General features: G+C 31.3%; 1 protein-coding gene and 1 non-coding gene across 5 annotated transcripts in view; one reads left to right on the top strand and one right to left on the bottom strand.

Annotated features, from left to right (window-relative positions):
• The window catches only part of LOC130902448 (RNA-binding protein Musashi homolog 2), a 642,276-nt gene that overhangs the window by 473,220 nt on the left and 149,056 nt on the right, over positions 1–20,000 (top strand). The gene's annotated exons all lie outside the window — the stretch shown is intronic.
• On the bottom strand, positions 846–927 carry Trnas-aga (transfer RNA serine (anticodon AGA)). The gene has a single exon. It is a non-coding gene; the product is annotated as a tRNA-Ser (tRNA).

Here is a 20,000-nt window from a genome sequence, read left to right as displayed (position 1 = left end):
GAATACGATTCGAAGCCACCGAAAATCTTAATTAATTATTGTAAGTAGAAATTTTATTATTTTTATACATATTTCTTATATTGTGTTTGACCATAATGTATATACTGTTTGTCGATGTTTAATAAGCCATTGATTCAATCAAGAAGAAAAACATGATGAAGATAGTGAAAGAGCAAGGAATGGTAGCAAAATTTCAATGATATCAATGAATCAAAAGCAAATGAATCTGTTGGCCAGCAAAGGTGAATGAATCACTATCTCCAACAGTATTTAATCTATCGCTAGAACGTGTGGACAAAACTTTGATTATCTAGGAATTAGGATTAACTGCAATGTCGAACAGGCGAACAGAAGTAGAAGAAAAGATATTAGCAATTAATTGAGCATGTATGAAAATAAGATGTTAAAAACAAAATACTCACTAAGAAGACCAAAGTGAATATTTACAAAATAATGAAGCGGACGATACTAATGTAATAAAGTTCAAGTAAATAAAGATGATAAGAATAATATGAGGACCAAGATCAATAAAAATATTAATAATGGAGTAAACATAAAATTAGAAACTAGAAAAATAAAAGGGCAAAAAATGAAATTATTAGTGCACTTATTCGGAACAATAGAAGACACAGTAGCTTTGTCAACGCTACAGTAGGATTCGGGAGGTATGAAACGAAGACAAGGGCACAGAATAAAGAGACAGAAGATAACCTGAGTATTAAAGAAATACCAAGGACAAGCACCATATTATTGTCTAAATATAGATGATGGTACATTTCAAATTGATAATTCTAAATTGCTCATTCCTTGATATCGTTATGTATACAATATACAAAAAAAAAAAACGCAGTCAGTAGGATTCGAACCTACGCTCCCAGAGGGAATCTGATTTCTAGTCAGACGCCTTAACCGCTCGGCCATGACTGCTTGGTGAAGTTTTGTATTTAAACTCTTACATAAGTTTATTTTACTACTGTATATTTTATATAAAATATTTTATATTATTAAATATTAACAACTGTTTACAAGGTCTTCCGGAATCGGCCTTTAAAGTTGCAAAATCGGAATATTTAAGTATATTTTCTAAATTATACATTCGAACATTACAAATTATCAATAAATGATTATGTATGTCAATGTATTGTGTTTGAAGGAATAAATAATTCTACACTACTATCTGAAGGCTAGAGGCGAGTTATGCCCAATGGTTAACAATACGTAACTTTTACAGGGACAACCTGTACATCTATAGATAGCAAAAATACATTTCTCAATCGATTTAAAAAAAAGTACTCTTTGTTTAACTCGATGAAATTTATAGTTTAGGTGATATGTGGATTATTAGATCGTTTTACATGTCAAGGAAACCGTTCGCCATAAAGAGACATTATGATAAATTGTGATTATTCATTGAAAATACTTACAGGAGGTAGTAGAACACAATCAAACATTTCTAATTGAACTGCATACTGTCGAACATCGTATTACGTACGATTTCATCGAGTTAAACAAAGAATATATTTTTGTTAAAACATCGATTGAAAAATTCATTTCTGCCTTCTTTAGTTTGTATAGGTTGTCCTCGTAAAAGTTACGGATTGTTAACCATTGGGCATGAGCTGCCCATGGCACTCAGGTAGTGGTGTAAAATTATTTATTCTTTCAAATGCACTATATGGGCATTATGGAATACGTAATCATCTATTAAAAATTCATAATATTCGAATGTATAATTTAGAAAATATACTTAAATATAAGTTCTTAATACTACTCAGAACCGAGGGGTCGTGTGAGAAATTTTTTTATATCGGAGCACTATTTTCACGTCATCTATTCTAGAATTTTTTGTATTGAGCCCCGGAGCACCGGAGCACCCCGGAGTATTATTTTACAAAGCTAATATTCAAACTAAGGACTTTTGTCGTCACAAAATCGTTTTCAACTAGTAAAACTTATATGAGTGGTGACATATTCCTTAGATCGATGACTTTTTGATCGATGGTTTATAATTATTTACGTCCTGAATTATTTTTTAAGAATATATTCATTATATTAGTCTGTTACTAACTCATAATCGGCAAATATTTTGTATTAATACGAAAAATTTTGTTTCTACGAGTAACTGCGATTCGTCTATAATTTCAACATTATATAAAGGATTGCTTCCAGGAATTTGCCGTTTTATTATAGAGACAAATCGGAAGAATTATTTAAAAAGCGATTCCAATTGAACGTGGATAGTGTTTATACATACAGAAACAAACTGTAAAGTTTCATAAATGATCCTGTATACAATACGAAAAAAGTTAAAAATGTAATACGCCATTCGAATAATGAATTTAATGGTTTATGTAGTTCTGGAGTATACTCGAAAGAGTGCAAACAACAGAGAATTTATTAAAACATAAAATTATTGATGAAATGAAAAGTATAGTAGAGTTGATGGTTTTAATGATGGGCTATGAGTCATACCGGCGATTCTATGTGACTAGTATACCCCATTGTCATTATTTAAACATCGTCGATTCAAATTGTAACGCCAGGAATATCCTGTCTGAGTATTAGTACAGTTTAAGTTGTAGTATTTTTGTAACATAATGATTTCATCAAAATCTCATGGAACCCTAAAATTAGTTAAAGCGCGATAAGTGCCAACTCGCTAAATCTCCGTGTAGTGTGCTTCGCAGACAGACCAGCTCTTATAATAAGGAAAAGCACGTGGGTATTTTGGTTGATTTGTTGGTTTTACTTATAAAATGGAAACCATAATCAAAACAAGACGAAAACTAGGAGAAGGCTCCGTAAACGCGCTTAATAAGTTAAGAAGGAGTCAAGGGAAAGAAACGTGAATAAATAAAAGTATCTTGTTGGTCCAAAGACTTTAGAGATTAGACTTCTTCATTTTCATTTTACATCGTCTATAGTCCTACTTGAATTAGATTTTTCTTTATTTTAGTATTTGTGTAAATATAATTCCCATTGTGAAGAAATTCCACTTTTACACGTTTTTGCAATAACTAGACGAAGAATTAAAACTTTAGTAAAAGCTAAGAAACTGAGTGGAGTGGTTTTTGTCAAAAAAAGAGGCAATAAAACAAAAAACAGAAAATTTTTCAAACCAGACGAGGTCCTAGTATGTTAATACATTTCTTCTTTACAGAGCTACTATGGAAGGTCTAAGAGTAGCCTGCAATACCTAAGTCAAGATTTTAACGTGCATCGAATATCCTTAGCTTTGAAGACAAACCATCCAAACTCTAAAATAACTTATTGATTCTACTACAATAATTTTAAAAATAAATTTCCCAATTGACGGTTTCACCATCCTCGTAGCGATACTTGTCAAACTTGTGACTTACTGCATATGCGGTCTAAAAGTAATCCAAATGATTCCCAGGTTAAGACAAAACTTGAGCTACATCATCAAAAGGTCAAGCGAGCTCTGGAAAAACTTATAAATGACCACCAATCAATCCAGCTGCCATCATCTGAGGTATGCACGATATCGGTAGATCTTCAACAGGTACTACCACGTAACCTACAGCGGAATGTTCTATTTACGCCAACCATCCCGCTTTAATTTCGGCATTCAGTTTGGGGACACCAATAATGGAATGATGTTTTTATGACATGAAGGTATCTCGGATCGCGGTGGTAACTAAATTGCGTCGTGTATTGGGAAAGCTAGTGGACTAACAAAGTCAGGGCCGGATTAAGCTAGGGGCTTGAGGGGCTATAGCCCCAGGTCCAAGAGGGCCCCATCATTTGGAAATCATTCTGTATTTTTTGATGTGTTGATACCACAAATCTAACGTATTGATATTATTTTGTGAATTTTTCCGGGTTTTCGAATTCCTTAAGGGGGCCCCGTCAATATTTTAGCCCCGGGCCTTATAAATCTTAATCCAGCCCTTAACAAATTTAACACTATGGAGAGATAATTGCGGCGGATAAAACAAAAATAAGTTTGTTATTTCTGTTAATATTCATGTGAATCAAAAGTTTTTGGTAAGCGGCTATCCCTTTTAAGTTGCGATCGGGACTTCGCCCAAATTGAAAAACGAAAATGGGTTCAAAAATGCGAAGGTCCTTTTGATTTAGTCCATCTTATTGTAACAGTCACTTCACATAATGCCTTAATCTGGTGCAACCTAAGGATTTTTTGATTTCAAAAGTACAGTTACTACTACATTTAGTACAACAAAACTTTAGATTTCCACAGTCCAATGGATTCGTATATCAGCCTAAAATCAGGGCCAAGTTAAGACTAGAAAAACTGTAAATGAAATGAAGGCTTGGAAAACAGTGAATGTCAACATTCAAACACTCCAAAATATGAACGTGCCACATCTTGAATGTCAAAGTCATACCTTTATTCAAAACCTATTAAGGCTTGCCCAGCTCATAAGTTTTGTTCTGACATAAGTTTGTTGGAAGTATATTTTTAAGTTGCAGGCAGTAATATTATTTTTTGGTTGGTGTCTTGTCGCCATTTTTTAGGTTACTGTTTTTTTTTCAGTTCGTGTTATTAGTTTACATATTTAGTTCTGTTGAAGTTGCTTAATAAATAAACACTGCTAATAAAATCGGATCATGTAATATAATGTTTTTTTTAAATTAAAAAGAGCTTTTCTACTTTCTCTCGTCATCTTCCACACCCAGTACCGTTAGGTATTAATATTCTTATACTTTTGTGAAGAGTCTAGCTTAATTTTTGTTTTTTTTTTGACCTACATACTCAACTGGTACTTAGCTCAGTTTTCATGTAATTAAATTAACATGTTTCTTCAGCCACAAAATATTCCAAATTACAAAATCTATTGTCAAAACATTGGGTTAAACACTATAAACTAAAATCAGCTGGTAATAGCTATTAGAAAACAAAATAACAAACATATCAGGTTGATCAATTTTAGAATATGAATAAACTACGTTTTTTCTCAAAATTACATTTTTGGCACTTTTCATTACAAGTCTTCATATTTGTTTGATTTTTCTAATAACTATATTAGTAAGTTAGCTAACTTAAGTTGTCGTGTTTCTAAATCTTGATTTGGTTATCATGCGCAGAAATATTTCATTTTATTTATATTCATTTTATCTACTTTTCACAGATGTCGAAGAGTAAATTTAAGAAAGTCGTTCAAAGTCAAGCTCCTCAAATAATTTACATTCAGTACCAATTCATAAAATCCAAGACCTAACAAGACAAACTTTAAATACTTCTTAAGCCATCTTCAAGAAAGAATAGCTATATTGTGTGAAGTTTGTCACAATACGTTAGATCAAATAGTTACCGAGGGTAATAAAAAAAAGTGCCACTTATTTCTATCAAATATTCACGAAAGACTTAAGCCAGATGTGTCAAATTCAATTTTACAGAGGGCCATATATTAAATTTTGAATTCGTAGGTGGGCCAGATTGAAAATAAAAAAATGAACTGAATTATTATAACATTTTATTTATTAAATTATATAAGTATATAAAATACGGTTGTTAAAAATCATATCAAAGTTATAAAAGATGATAGGTAATTATGTTGAGCTCGAGGATCCAGATACATGATTTCTCTTGTTTTTGGCAAGCTCATTGAAGTCAGGTATCATATTCGTTGTGGTTATTTTAAGAATCGCCCGATCGCGGGCTTTATTGATACAGCCCAGATGCCGGAAGCAGCCCACGGGCCGTATCTTCGACTTGACTGTTATAAGCAAACAGAAGGATTTGTATCTAATACATTGCTCACATTTAGATCAAGAAGTAAAACATGCCTACCAAGAACTTGAAACATTTCATATTTCATTCGGTCTGTTACGTTTTTCGTAAAATATTTTTCCTATTTCGTTGATTAATTATTGCCACTTGTATATGTTGAACAGCCACTTCCAGGATCAAAAAGAAATGAATTTGTTTTCGATCTCCCACTTGAATCGAATATAGTTTGAAATATCGGTCAGGAGTTCTCTCTTCCTACATCGCCTAGAAAAGAAACTGAAGCAACAAAACTGTGATTATCAACAACAAGAAGATACACCAGAATTTATATATTGAAGAAACTGAACGAGAACGAAAAAAAAAACTGCAATGAAAAAAACAATTTTTCATTAACATCAGTGTTTAATCTCCACAATAAATGAAATGGAAAACGTTTTTGACAAAATATATAAAATGCAGAGTGATGTAAAAGAAAGAAACATTTTCTATAACATGGCTGATACTAAAACGAATTACAAATAAAAAATCATCACAAAAAAGGTGAAACTTTGACATAAAACAATATGCAAACACTGCTTTTGACACCTTACCACACGGACCTAAACAAATAGAAAACATCTAGACATTAATAAAGAATAAAGTAGCTATATGGAACGTTACCATCAAGCTACATGATGTTTGGAAATTAATAGACAAATTATTAACATAACAATGGAAAAGATATTCGTACTCATGTAAAAAAATTGAATATGAATACATGAAGATACATACTTGATTCTAACAATTTATTATTTACATAGCGAGACCGAATCTGAAGATATTGAAGCAGATGAAGCAGATAACCATTGTTGTGTTAGTGTAGCTATAAACAATTATCTGTGGTTTAGGATGAATTTAATAATAAATTCAATTATTTTTCCTGCATTCCCACGAGAACAGAGTATTTCTATGTACAGTTCAATTTGTACCCTACTAAATATTTTACATTAAAAAGACTAACTTTTAGTGTGCTATTAAACTAGACGTACGACCGAGTTTTAATAAATAATACTGTTTATTAATTTCCTATTAACAATTTGAGTCGAAATATCAACTGTTGAGGTATAGTTGGTGAAATCACGAATGAAATGAAGCTAATTCTTTTAATTGCCAATATTTATCCATCATCGAAAGGTTTTGATGGAAAATAGCGGTCTCTATTCTTGTAAACATTGTAGAATTGTAATTGTGAACGTTTTTACCGTTTCAATAAACTGATGGAATTAAATCGAAAATGTGAAACATGTGATCCAGTTATAAATTTTTATTCAGATTTTGAGAATATGTATAAAAAAACACAACAAATTTAATTTGAAATGACATAAAAAAGATGGAAACGTAACTGCAAACTCTAGAGGGTTGGCAAGTTAAGGATTTGTGGAAGGACACGAAAAAGGGGAGATGTTCGAAGATTATTTTTTATTGGGAAGTTGGCGTTTTTATAGAATTTCTGAAAAGTGATATTTTCCTCTTCTATGATGCGGTAAATGTCAGTTCCTCATTAGATTGCATTACGAACAGGTGAAAACTTTGAATTCAATATTGGTATTTTGGCGATTAGAAATTAGAGTTAAGGTTATCGATTATATAATTCATTCAGCTGGGTTATCATTTTACAGAAAAATAGGAGTGAAAGTCTGTCTACGCTGATGATAGTGCAGTTATCTGTATAGGAAGAGATGGCGCTCATGATACTACAGCAAGGATTTTAGTATCTAGATCTAATGGCATTCAGGGTCTTTCCGCAGTGACCAGAAGGGTTTCTTGAGGGTTTATAGAAGTATAAAGATGAAAACGGGAAATTATACCAATATATGAAAATATAATTCACTTTTTGTAGTGGATAATTCAGTTCTTTTTGTGCAGAACAAGGGAAATATGGATTATATGATAGGGTAATTTTTTGTTTGTAGTTGTAGAATACATATGGATAATTTAGACTGCATATTTTGGGAAACAGGTTGTATATTCAAATCTTGAAATTATTGAAATTACACGATTTGCTACGAATGTATAATCCAAAATATAAAGTCAAAAAAGTATTCAAATTAGTCACAAAGGGAAAGACCAGTTTCGAAACCTACTTTATCGTACAAATTATGATGGATGATCTGAGAGATGGATACTGGAACGTAATGAAATTGTGGAGGAAAAAGAAAACTCATAATAGGAAAACGTGGAGAAAAAAGAAGAAAAAAATCTTGTATATTCAGTCACTATTTCTGAAACTTTTCTGTATCGAAAAGTATTTTGTAATAATTTTTAAACTGTTGGAATAGAACTGAAAACTAAATATTAGATCAAGAAATATAAAAGAATGGATAGACCTCAGAGTAACAGCATAAAAACATACATTTAATTATAAAAATCCTTGAAACTGAGTCAAACAACATAAAAAGATAATACTTGAAAATACTTTATATAAATTAAAATAAAAAATCTATCAATCATTGATAAAAAAGACCTAAATTTATAATTCGCTATTATGAATTTCAATGGCACTATAAATAATTTATACTGATAATTGCTTCTTGTCGATGAAAGTCTAGAGAAACGCACGTTATTCATTAAAGTAAATCTAAAATGAAGATCATTTTTTCAATAATATATCTTTTTTATTGAATAATAATTGTTATTATTCAATAAAATTGTCATTTTAACTGCTTTTCAGTTAGATAAACAATTGTGTATATAATGACACAGCTTCTTAGAATTTTGTTACTTTCTTACCCCTCTTTCATTTCCGGTATATATATGTGTTATACTCATATTGCCTCAAAGCAACCATTTTGACTACTTCGAAAATTTTAAGTAATCAAATAACTTTTATTATTGAATTGAGTAAATTTCTTATATGAAATCGGAACCGATCTGATTATATGAAATCAGATCGGCTCCGATTTCGTATAAACGTTTATAGCTCAAGACCAGCAGTGAGTGTGTTATTGTCAACAGTGTTCTCGATGGTAGCATATTATTTTTATTTTCTATTTCAATTATTTTATATTTTTCTGTTAGCTTCTCATTTAAGTCTTTATCAAAATATCAAATTTTGGTATGGAAAGACCGCGAGCTGCGTACGTTTTTACTTTTTTTTACATTTGATCGTCCTGCTTTAAGCAGTTGTTCTACTTTGTTCAACAACTTTGTTTGATTTCTTTTGGGCCGTGAAAGAAATGTCGATTAGAAGAGAGTTATTGCAAAAGTTAATGAACATATGTGAAGACTGTTCCGATTCAGAATCAGGTGCAAACTATCATCTGAAAATGAATCAGATTATATTCAAAGTGTGACGTTTGATGCTGGAAATAGCGATATAGAGGCGATCACTAACGATGGAAATGAAAGTGTCATCAATGTGCCCAGGAAAAGGTGTAGGGTGCTAAGTAATTCCGACTGTGATAAAGAAACTGATAACATATTTTATGAGACCGAAACAACTTCCGATATTGTACTATTTGAATAAAATTTCCTGAACCTGATATTTCTGGAAGGTTACCATCTACTTGTGTTTTAAGGGTGTAAAAGGACTGACAGGCTACGAAAAAAGGAACATTATGGCAGATAATCTTGTCAGTGCATTCCTGTTGATTTGATCAAATATATACAAATAAGGAATAAATTTTTTACTGTTCCAAATGACGTAAATTTTTTTATTGTTAATACTCACTAATAACTATGATTCTGAATAGTATAAGGAATATTAAAATTTAATTTTAATTATTTCACAATACAGTCATTTTGACCGCTTTGGTGCAATATAGGTATACACTAAATCTCCCTCTTTCTAGTGTTAATTATCTTTAAATAATATATACTGGAGCTATATCAGACCCTTTAAATTGATTTAGCTTCATAAATATTGATATTAAATCATTGTTTACACAAAATGTATGAATCTCAGACTTGAATCTCAGAAGTGAATCAGCCTATTTATTGAACGCCGTATTTATTTGATGTTAACCTATAAGTTCGTAATAACTGTAGTTACTACTACATTCGAAAATTTCTAGTCTCAGTACATAAACGTATGTCGGACAGACTCCGGCTTTCTCTATATTCCACAATTTTAATGTAAAATCGATGCTACTGCCATTTGATTATCTAATACCTATATGCAAATGACAGGTGATTATTGAAAACTGTGTGGCGCTGATCTATATTTCACATTTTAATCAATAGTAAGCAAAAATAAATATATTGCAATATAACTTACCTGATTTACTTGATAATATTTGTAAAAAAACTGATTTTATTGTGCTGATTGATGCTGAAATATGTACTTTTTACAACATACGTTATTATTACTTTTATTTTTAAGCAATTCATGACTGATTCCAAATTAACGTTTAGTTTAGTAGGACATGCTGAATACACCAAAAATTTAGTTTCAAAAGAAAATTTTTCCCTGAAGTACCCGAATTGGTTATTTTCCGTTTTTTATTTTGTATCGAAAAAATCCATTCTTTTGATGCATCACGCATACCTACGAAAATAGACTGTTAGAAATGAACATCTGGCAACATTGATTTGTATAAGTGGGAGTCTGTTGATAATGACCTTCAACTCTGATGCACATTCATGGGCCGTCGCCGTTGATGCGAAGAGTTTAACCACATCGGCATAAACTTCTAAGTCGACAACCAGACAAGAAATTTTATACTTCTTTGTTTACAAATGAATAATTATTGAATTCATCTTAATCATATAATATAGGCAAGTATACATGTACTCTCAAGTTGAAGATGAAAACATTCAAAAAAAATTATAGAAATTATTGAATTGTAGAATCTAAGCCGCAATTATATTCCAACACAACAGCGCTTATCTTTATGTCATGTTTTTTCTAATATGATTTTTTTAAACAAAAGAAGTTGGACGGTAAAGAACTAATATAAATATTCAAAAACACTATTTTTTACCAATACATATTGATGATCAAAGTAAATTTTAGTTGGAATTTAGTTTATAAGATTATTGACCTTGAACAGTAGTTCAAATGGGTAAAATTCATCATAGGTATATAGAAAATATGGTTATAACCTAAGATCACTCAAAATGAAATATGCCTATAGTTATATATCTCTCTAGTAGTTATATATCTCGACGGTGGTAAACTGCGCCGACGGATGAGGCAATGAAATAGTCTTAATCATGTGCAGGAATTCTTGGGAAGTAAACGACGTAAGTAGCTAGTACTTTTGGATACCCACCTGTTTTTTGCTCAAATTTCACTCACAAGTGTAGTCGTGAGGATATTTCACGAAAGTTGCTATTTATTTTTAACACTAACAAGTGATTGAAACTTCCTTCTTTCTTAAAATATTCTCCAATAAGATTTTTCATTCCGAATCCTCAAAACATTCGGTTTCAACTCAAAAAAGGCTTCTTCTAATAATCAAAATCTTTGTTTATTTTTGATGTACAAGACAAAATTATGTCATTGCAAGCAAATCAGGGTTGTACGGTGAATGGTATTTCAGCCCATTCTGATTTGTTAATAATTTCATTTGTTTGAGCTGCCATTTGAGAGCTTACATTGTCATGATAAAGAATGATTCGCTTTATTTTCAAAGTTTTCGAAATTTCTCCAAAAACTTCTGATAAAAAAATGGTTCTCTACCAGAAATTTACTGGCAAACATTGCTCTAATGCCTCTGTTGGCTAATGGCAGATAAAGCCAAAGAAACGGGCGAAAATTTGACTCGAAGTACTTCTTTCGAGAACAATCTTTCTTGGTTCCTCTGGAAAGACTCACACAGTTAATTGCTGTACACCACATGTGCAGATATTATAAATAAGGTTCTTACTGATAGAGAGCCTTGCTTTTTTTGACTAACTTATGTTAGTGCTGTACTTTGCCATTTGTCAGGTGATACTGGTCACATTGGTTGTTGGTTAATTTTGAATGGAGTACAGAAACGAATATTTTTGGCATATTTTATTTTTTTATTTCCTAAAGAAAAGGAAGCTGCGGGTCAAAAAGAAATATGTGAAGGTTATGGTGCTGATTGCATAACAGAGCGCACGTGTCAGAATTGGTACTAAGAATTCCGTCTGGAGACTTTTGTCCCAAAGATAAGTAACGTTGTGGTTTGCCTACTGAAGTTGATGGTGATCAAATCTAAGTCATAATTGAAGAGGATCTTCGAGATATCGCGAAGAGGTACATGTATCGCAAACAACAATGGAAAAACACTTAAAAGTCTTGTGCTAGTTAAGAAGCTTGATATTTGGGTACTTCACGAATTGAAAGAAATTCATTCAACACAAAGAATCAACATTTGCGATAATCACGTTAAACGAAATGAAACCGATCCTTCCTTTGAAATAATCATCACTGGTGGTGAAAAATAGGTCCTGTACAGTAAAATAGTTCGAAAACGATCATGAAGCGAAGAAGATGAACCAGCACAAACTACATTGAAAGTTGAAAAACAACATAAAAGCTCATGCTGTCAGTTTGGTGGCATTACAAAAGTGTTGTGTTTTTTGAGCTGCTTGCAAGCGGCCAAATGATCAATTCTAATGTTTAATGTCCGATTTAATGAAACTGAAGCAATCAAAGAAGAACGGCAAGAATTTTCAAATCGGAAAGCTCCACCGTGATAATGCAAGGCTTTTCACATCTTTTTCAACTCGTGAGAAACTATTGGAGCTTGACTGGGAACTCAGCCTCATCCCCTATACAGCCCTGATCTGGCACCATCTGATTACCATTAATTTCGTAATTAAGTTTGTAGAATTCTTTGAATGGTCAAACTTTGACAAATGACAATGATATTTAATCGCATCTGGTTTAGTTTTTTGCTGATAAGGGCCAGAAATTTTATGAAACCGAAATTATTTTGTCGCCAACCATACCAATAATACCATATGATTATGTAGTTTCTATTTGATGATGGTAATCCCAATACATAAAGATGTCAAAGTTGGTATTTTCGTCACATGACTAACTGTTTTGTCAGTTAAAGCACAGTATCGATTGATGGCCTTCGTGGATTTTGTCCTGGAGTGAACATCGGTGAGGTTTGATTCCATTATATCAGTGTCTGCACAGATGGAATTTCATTGCTAGACATATAAAGTATTCAATTCATTGTCTCATGTCTTGATTATTGACGTCAAAAGTTATAAACTGCACTTTTTAATTGACTTTCAACAACACTAATCACAATCAATAAAATGTAGTGGTGGAAATATGCCATTTCAGCACTGTCAAGTTAATATACAAAGCAGCTGATTTTTATTCTCGTATTGTAAACAAAGGACTTTTTATTATGCACCTTCATGATAAATGAAGAAGTTATTTTGATATAATTGGAATTGATTTTGTTGTGTTATAAAAAGTGACAGCAAGAATGTTAGATTCTATCGTCTGCCTACAGTTCTCAATTACAGAAGTAAAACGTAGTTAAATAATTTTTTATGTGTAAGAAGAAAGAAAATATCGAGATCACTTTGGTCCTGTCAATAACGTAGCTCACAACTTTTCGACTTGCCTCAAAGTACTTAGAAGCATTAAAACTTTTATGTCTTCAGTGGTATGTATAGTAACTATTCGTTAAAGCTTTATAACTAATAATGCCCGTATTTCTATTTTCTCGAAGTGTCTCTGAATTGATACTTAAGTCCGAATAACTAGAACTAAATGGGTCGCAATTTCCGGGCTCCCGCTACATAACTACTCAATCTTTAAATACAAAGAAACGCATCAAAAGATCTCTTGAAAATAACCAATATTGCAAGGCATTTTTCTTTCAGTTTTTGAGGTTATGTTCTGAAATTAGACAGTCAATTAGACAATCTAACAAAATATATGATCTACGTCAAAATGGCGGCTGTGGAGTTAACAAACGATTTTCTCGTATACATGCTTGATTTTCTTGGGCTTTTTCGGTTAGTAAGAGTTGTTTTGTACTGTTTTTTTATTTTATGATGTTAAGAGGACTTCAAAGATACTTTTTAGGTCTTTTTCATAGGAACTAACTCTGAACGTAAGCTTCCAAGCAATTTACAAAATTTTAAAAACTTGTGCTTTAACTATAGAAATATTTTGTACATTGATTTCCATTGTTGCGTTCAAGCTTGTCAAATATGAGTGAGCATTTTTCAAGAATGCAGAGAGATAACCCAGTGGCAGCTTAAAGGTACAATGCCAAACTTGAAGCTTTAGATGGAGTTACCACCTTATAATTAGATGAAAAGAGCTTTAGTCAGAATCTTGCCCATTTTCCATAAGTTTACAATGAACTCACCGCTTACGTACAATAAGCACAATACTGCATAGTCTAAAAAAACCAACTAAGTCACGTGTCCGGGTGGAAAGTTCATACCTCTCCAATTAGTAACTCTTATTTTGCGATGAAACTGGAAATAATAAGGTCTAAAATCCGACAAATAACGAGACAAACCAATTAAAAAACTTACTACAGAAGCATTTCTTTATCCCACATTAAATTGGCATTAGTTGATTTTGACAATTGGTTAGATTGCTCAATTATGTGAGGTATATATAAGTTAGAGACAATACGGAGACAATACGAAAAATCAGTGTTGCCAAGGCCAAAAGTATAACAGTAACTTATGTAAACTAAGAACATATATTTTTCGTCAAACTTGTTGGAATATCAAAAACTGGATTTATATATCGGGTTTGTCAATACATCAAAAGATTCAAAAAATTAAAGTCAATCAAAACGTTTATTTCTTCGAAAACAAAGACATCATCCATTAATATATAATATAAAAAGGATCTGTGTATTGACAAAAATGTAATGTAACATTAAAAGTAATAATAATACATCTTAATGCTCTTGATTTTAGGTCTCTTCTGTTTTAAAATTAGTATTTTTTGGAAGATAAAATTTGATGTTTCGACTTTTCTTTAAGTCTTTATCAAAATATTTTAATTTGACCTAAAATCAAGAACATATGGAAAGGTCTAAGTGATATTAAGTGAAATTAAAGTGATAATAATTAGATATACATGTATAAGAATACAAATATAGATCTGAAATAATCTTTTAATTGTATTAAATAACCAATATTTACAAGGTTGTGTATCCTGTAGAAAAAAGGATATTTCTTATGTAATTAACGAGTTCATTAAAATTCGAAGTAATCAGCTGTACAGTCCTGTATCCCCAAAAAGAGGCTTTCATCATTTCTGTTTAAATGTAAAATACTACCCATCAGTTTGGATTTTTGAGTAACAAATGCACAAATGATGCTATTCTCTTCCCCTTAATAATGTCTACTTTGGCTCAAACAGCCATCACTATACTGCAACAACTTTTTATGATTTTTCTAAAGCTTTTGATTGTGTTAATCATAATATTTTATTTAATAAATTGCAGTACTACGGTTTCAGGAGTTTACACCTCTCGCATGGTTTAACTTACCAACAGAAATCAGCGTGTATGCATGTAATGGTTGATACAACGATGTCATCTTGCAAGCCAATAGAGTATGGAATGCCCCGAGGTGCAGTACTAGGCCCTTTTTTGTTTCTTCTGCTTATAAACGCCATCGCCTATCGAGACGTCAGTGGTAAAATATGTCTATTCGCAGACGACACTAGTTCCTCCTGTTTTGCGCTGAGACCAGTTTACAAAGAACTGAACTTATCCACCTTCTTAACTGTCTATTATGCCCTTATTGAGTCGCATCTCCGATATGCCCTTTTCTTCTGGGGTGAGTCTCAATTTGAGCGAATGCTGTTAAATATTTACAACTTAACAGCAGGGCTCACAGCAGGGTCTTCTTTAAAAGATTAAAAGTTCTGACTATTCCTTCCTTATTCATCCTTGAATCCGTTTGCCTAATTTGTAAACAAGCTTCTCCAATTTCAGAATGATCGTTGCGCGGCTATCCACTTAGGAACACGGAGCCCGACCTTTACCTACCTTACTCCACGTTCAGAATTAGTTAAGGGCTCAATATTTTACAATGCAAAAAATTGCACAATCACTTGCCAATTAAGTCGATATCATCCTTTCCCGCATTCCGCAATAATTTGAGGGCATATTTACTGGAAAGTGCCTTCTACTCTGTAAATGACTTCTATTCTCATAATAATATTTAATTCTGAACATGCTGCATACTGCTTTTGCTATGGACTTATTTTTTAATTATTACCTATAACTACTACTTATAAATGATTTCTCATTATATTTTTATTCTGTATATTGAAATTTTATTTCATTTGTTTCATCTTTATTTAGTTATTTTTATGTTTGTTTTTTATTTTTTACAAGATTTTGTCTACAAATTGTAATAATTTTTTGACAATAAAGCTTTTCTCTCTCTCTCTCTATTAAGTATGAGCATCATTCTATGAATGAATAGAATAGAATGTTGTGTATGCATAATAATGATATAAAATTTATGTTATTACCGAGACATGTAATGAAAATTGTAATTATTATAATGTACATGAGAAACGTTATGAGTAAATGTAAATGGACAAATATAGACTACGAACTGTACACATTTTGAAGCTTATCTTGAATGATCGGTCAACCTAAGTTGAGTTAGCTTGATAGACTGTTTAGAAATCTGAATTGATTTCTTATCGTTTACAGGGTAGGAATTTATTGACTTCAGGCATGTTATCTATTTTCCTGATCGTTATAAGAACTTAATATAAGCGGATCACTTAGATACTGCAGCAATATTTACAAACTTTAACTTTAAAAAAAAACCAATGAATACATTATTCCTCTACATCTACCCTCTAAGGTAGATCATTTGAACTCATAAAAACACGCGCATTTCTACAAGCTATTAAAGAATAGATTCAAGTTACTTCAACATAATTAAAAAGATAAATGATAATGTCCACATTTTATGTTAAAATTGACGAAGAGCTACAAAACAACAAAATCAGAATACAATGAGCAGTCCAGGGATACCCAATATCTCCTTATTTATTTACCCTTTTATTGGAAGATGTATTCAAAGAATTACCAAGGGAACGGAAGAGGATAAGGATCCTACCTAAACAACCTGTACTCACATATATAGTTTAAATATCGAGTGATATTGGTTAGGTTAGAAAAATGTTGGAAGAACTGACCAGGGTATTCAAGAACGTTGGAATAACAATGAATGAGAACAGATCAAAGGTAATGAGTGATACAACAACAAATATCTATCTGAATCACATTTTAAAACTAGGCAAAGGAAACCAGAAATGGGCAGACTTTAACTTGAGCAGCATTTGGTAAGCTTTGGCATAACCTAAAAAGGAAAGTATATGAATCATTTATCCTTCTCCTAGCGTCTTACGGCCTGGAAACAATGTCAAGCATAAATTGATAACAGCACACGAAGAGAAAGTCATGCTAGGAATCTCGCTCTGAGATAGGATCTATAACAAGAAAATGAGAAAATTTATAGGAGTATAGACATAGTAAAAAGACACAATACAAAATAATGTAACAAATATTAGGAGAGACCTATGTCCAGAATTAGAAGCATGATTGTTGATGAAGAGAGTGAAAAGATGCAGGCACTCACCTAAGGATACAAGTCAGGAGAATAGATACTTGCAGCAGTTTTAAGTTTAAAAGCTGATCTATTCCTAACATTCAGTCACACATGTAGTGCACAAATTAATTCATTATGGATAATATAATGGGAAGTTATACATAATCAATTTTATTGAAATTAATGCACATAATTCTGGAACCCCATGTTATAAAGAATATAACTTCTATCCCATACTCAGAAGTGACAATTTGATTAAACATTACGTTGACATTCTTTATTTCTCAACATCATAATAAACTACGATTTTTCCTATAGATCCCCGTGTAATTTGAAAATAAATTGTACATATCAAAATATTTTCTCCAAATCTTAGTTGTACGAAATCAAACTAGTAATTAATTTTTTTTTATTTATTTTTGTTAAAATTATATCTGCTACTTTTGACTTTGTTTCGGTTTATAAGAGACAGTATCGGTCTACAAACGCTTGACAGTTAGTCATTTTCCTTAAAAATAATAACCTGCTGGCTTCTATTGATTTTTCGTCTGCATTTTACATGTTTTTGGAAATTAATAGAAGGCGGAACTAGTCAAGAATGAATTCCAGATCTAAATTCAAATAAAACAAAATATAAGATTTGATAATGAAGAATACAATACATAATTTCGATGCAGAATTGTTTGAATTTGAATTGTAACAAAATTTTTAAGACCCAGGTAGTAACTCAGAATAAACCATCATAAATCAGTAAAAATTTTAGTATTATTGATTAGAAAATGAAATTTTTCACCTAAAATTCTTATTTCAATTCTTGTCTTGAACCTTATACCTATTTTTTTCAACGATAATAAGCAAACAGTATAATCTAGACAGACAATAAATATTTACAATGTAAGTAGTCCTCAACCTTCTTAAAAAAGATAAAATTTTTGGGAGCTCTACAACTCATGACGATTTTTTGTCCGTTGACATGAGGATGCACAAACTCGGGACGGGGATTTTACAGGTAAACGAAAAGGTAGTCCGAGTACATAGTACAACTCTTGACAGATTCATTGAGAGTATTATCTAGAATTTCTAAATCCTCTAAATTGCACTTTAGCATTAGGTTCATAATAAACAATATATAATAGAAAAATGAATTGTTAAAATTTGCGGAAGCCCTAATTTGTAAAATTCTATATAACATAATAATGCATACTTGCTATTGGTTGAAATTCTATACCATCAACTTAGGTTAGATTAGGTTGCATAATCTTCCATCACGAGTTGTCTAATCTTCATAACAACCACGATCACAAGTTGGCACATTGTAACAGAAGTTAAAATTTTATGGCGCTTATTAAAATCACGAGTTGGCGCACGTCCAAATTTTCTAATCAGCAGTAAGTATAAATGTGCTGATTTAATTACTTCAGTTTAGATTTAGATTTCTGTTATGTTATTGTTATTGAACCAAGCATATCGTTAGGTCTATAATAATTATCGATAATGAAGTAAGTGAAATTTGTAATAAAAGTGGCACGAACTTTTAATTTAGTCCTGAGAAATTAAAGTGCAATTAAAGCGTCGATAGATATTGAAACGTTACGTACATAACTCTCTTATAGAAAAAATTAACCGTAGAAACTCTTTGGGGAATAGTTTACAGGTATTTAATTGTGATCTAAATTGGAGAAACAACTATTTAGTAAAGGCGTCAAAAGTCTTGACAATAAAAATTGTGAGGATAGACAAATATTCTTTCATTCTTTCACCTACGACACCCAACAGAAAAACTTTGTGCCTTGATACGTCATAGCAACCATGTATGTTGATTAATTAATATGGATTTGACACAAAAATTTTTGCAGCTTACGAAATTTCTCCTACTCCTTTTAACGATGAAGCATATTACAGTGAATTAAAATCAGAGCTCGCTCTGGAAATTTAAAAGAATTGTAACTATGATTCAAACACACATTGTAAATATACTATAATCTTTCAAAATTTATATTGTTAATAGTATGTTACTTTTCAATGAAATCCAATTAAAAATTTCGTCACCTTCAAAGATTTTGCTTTAAATACCAGTAGCTCTAAAATTTGGCGGATTTTGATGTTTGCTTTTTATTATAGCAAACGGTTTATTTACATTGTTTCTTTTGAATAATTTTTAGGTAGGTCTATTTATTTATTTGTTTTATTTTTGTATCTTTTTAAGTTTTTAGAATTAATTTGGGATATATAAGGAGTTATATAGCTCAGTTTAGTTTTGTTCAGAATAAATAGTCATGGTGAACAGAACGAATAAGCAAAGTAATCGAAAAATTGAAATAAATTATTCAAGTTATTTGTGATAGTGATAAGTGAAGTGTAGTGTAAGGTATTATAATAAATTAAGAGCGTAAGAGACAGTGTTTATTGATAGAAAGAAAGGAAGAAAGAAAATAAAAATAGAAAGAGTGTTAATTAAGAACAAAAACATTACAACACATAATCCTTTTTGTAGTTTTTCTTTTGACAAATGAGATCATATTTCAATACAATATGTTTCACAACTTAATGAAGTAGAGGTAAAATGTTTTATTAATTTAAATGATCATACATAAAATCCGACCTAACATAACCTAACCTAACTATCTACTCATGGACGATAGATAGTAAGGTTATTCATTTTTTCAAGTAACTTAGTTGAATTTTAACCTTCAAGAAGCTACATGAAGTATATTTTGTCACTTATCCCTTGCAGTGATATTTCAAACTGCTT

The sequence above is a fragment of the Diorhabda carinulata genome, chromosome X, assembly GCF_026250575.1.
Source record: "Diorhabda carinulata isolate Delta chromosome X, icDioCari1.1, whole genome shotgun sequence".
NCBI lineage: Eukaryota > Metazoa > Arthropoda > Insecta > Coleoptera > Chrysomelidae > Diorhabda > Diorhabda carinulata.
Note: the sequence above shows the minus strand (reverse complement) of the source record. Positions and strands in the feature narration are given on the sequence as shown.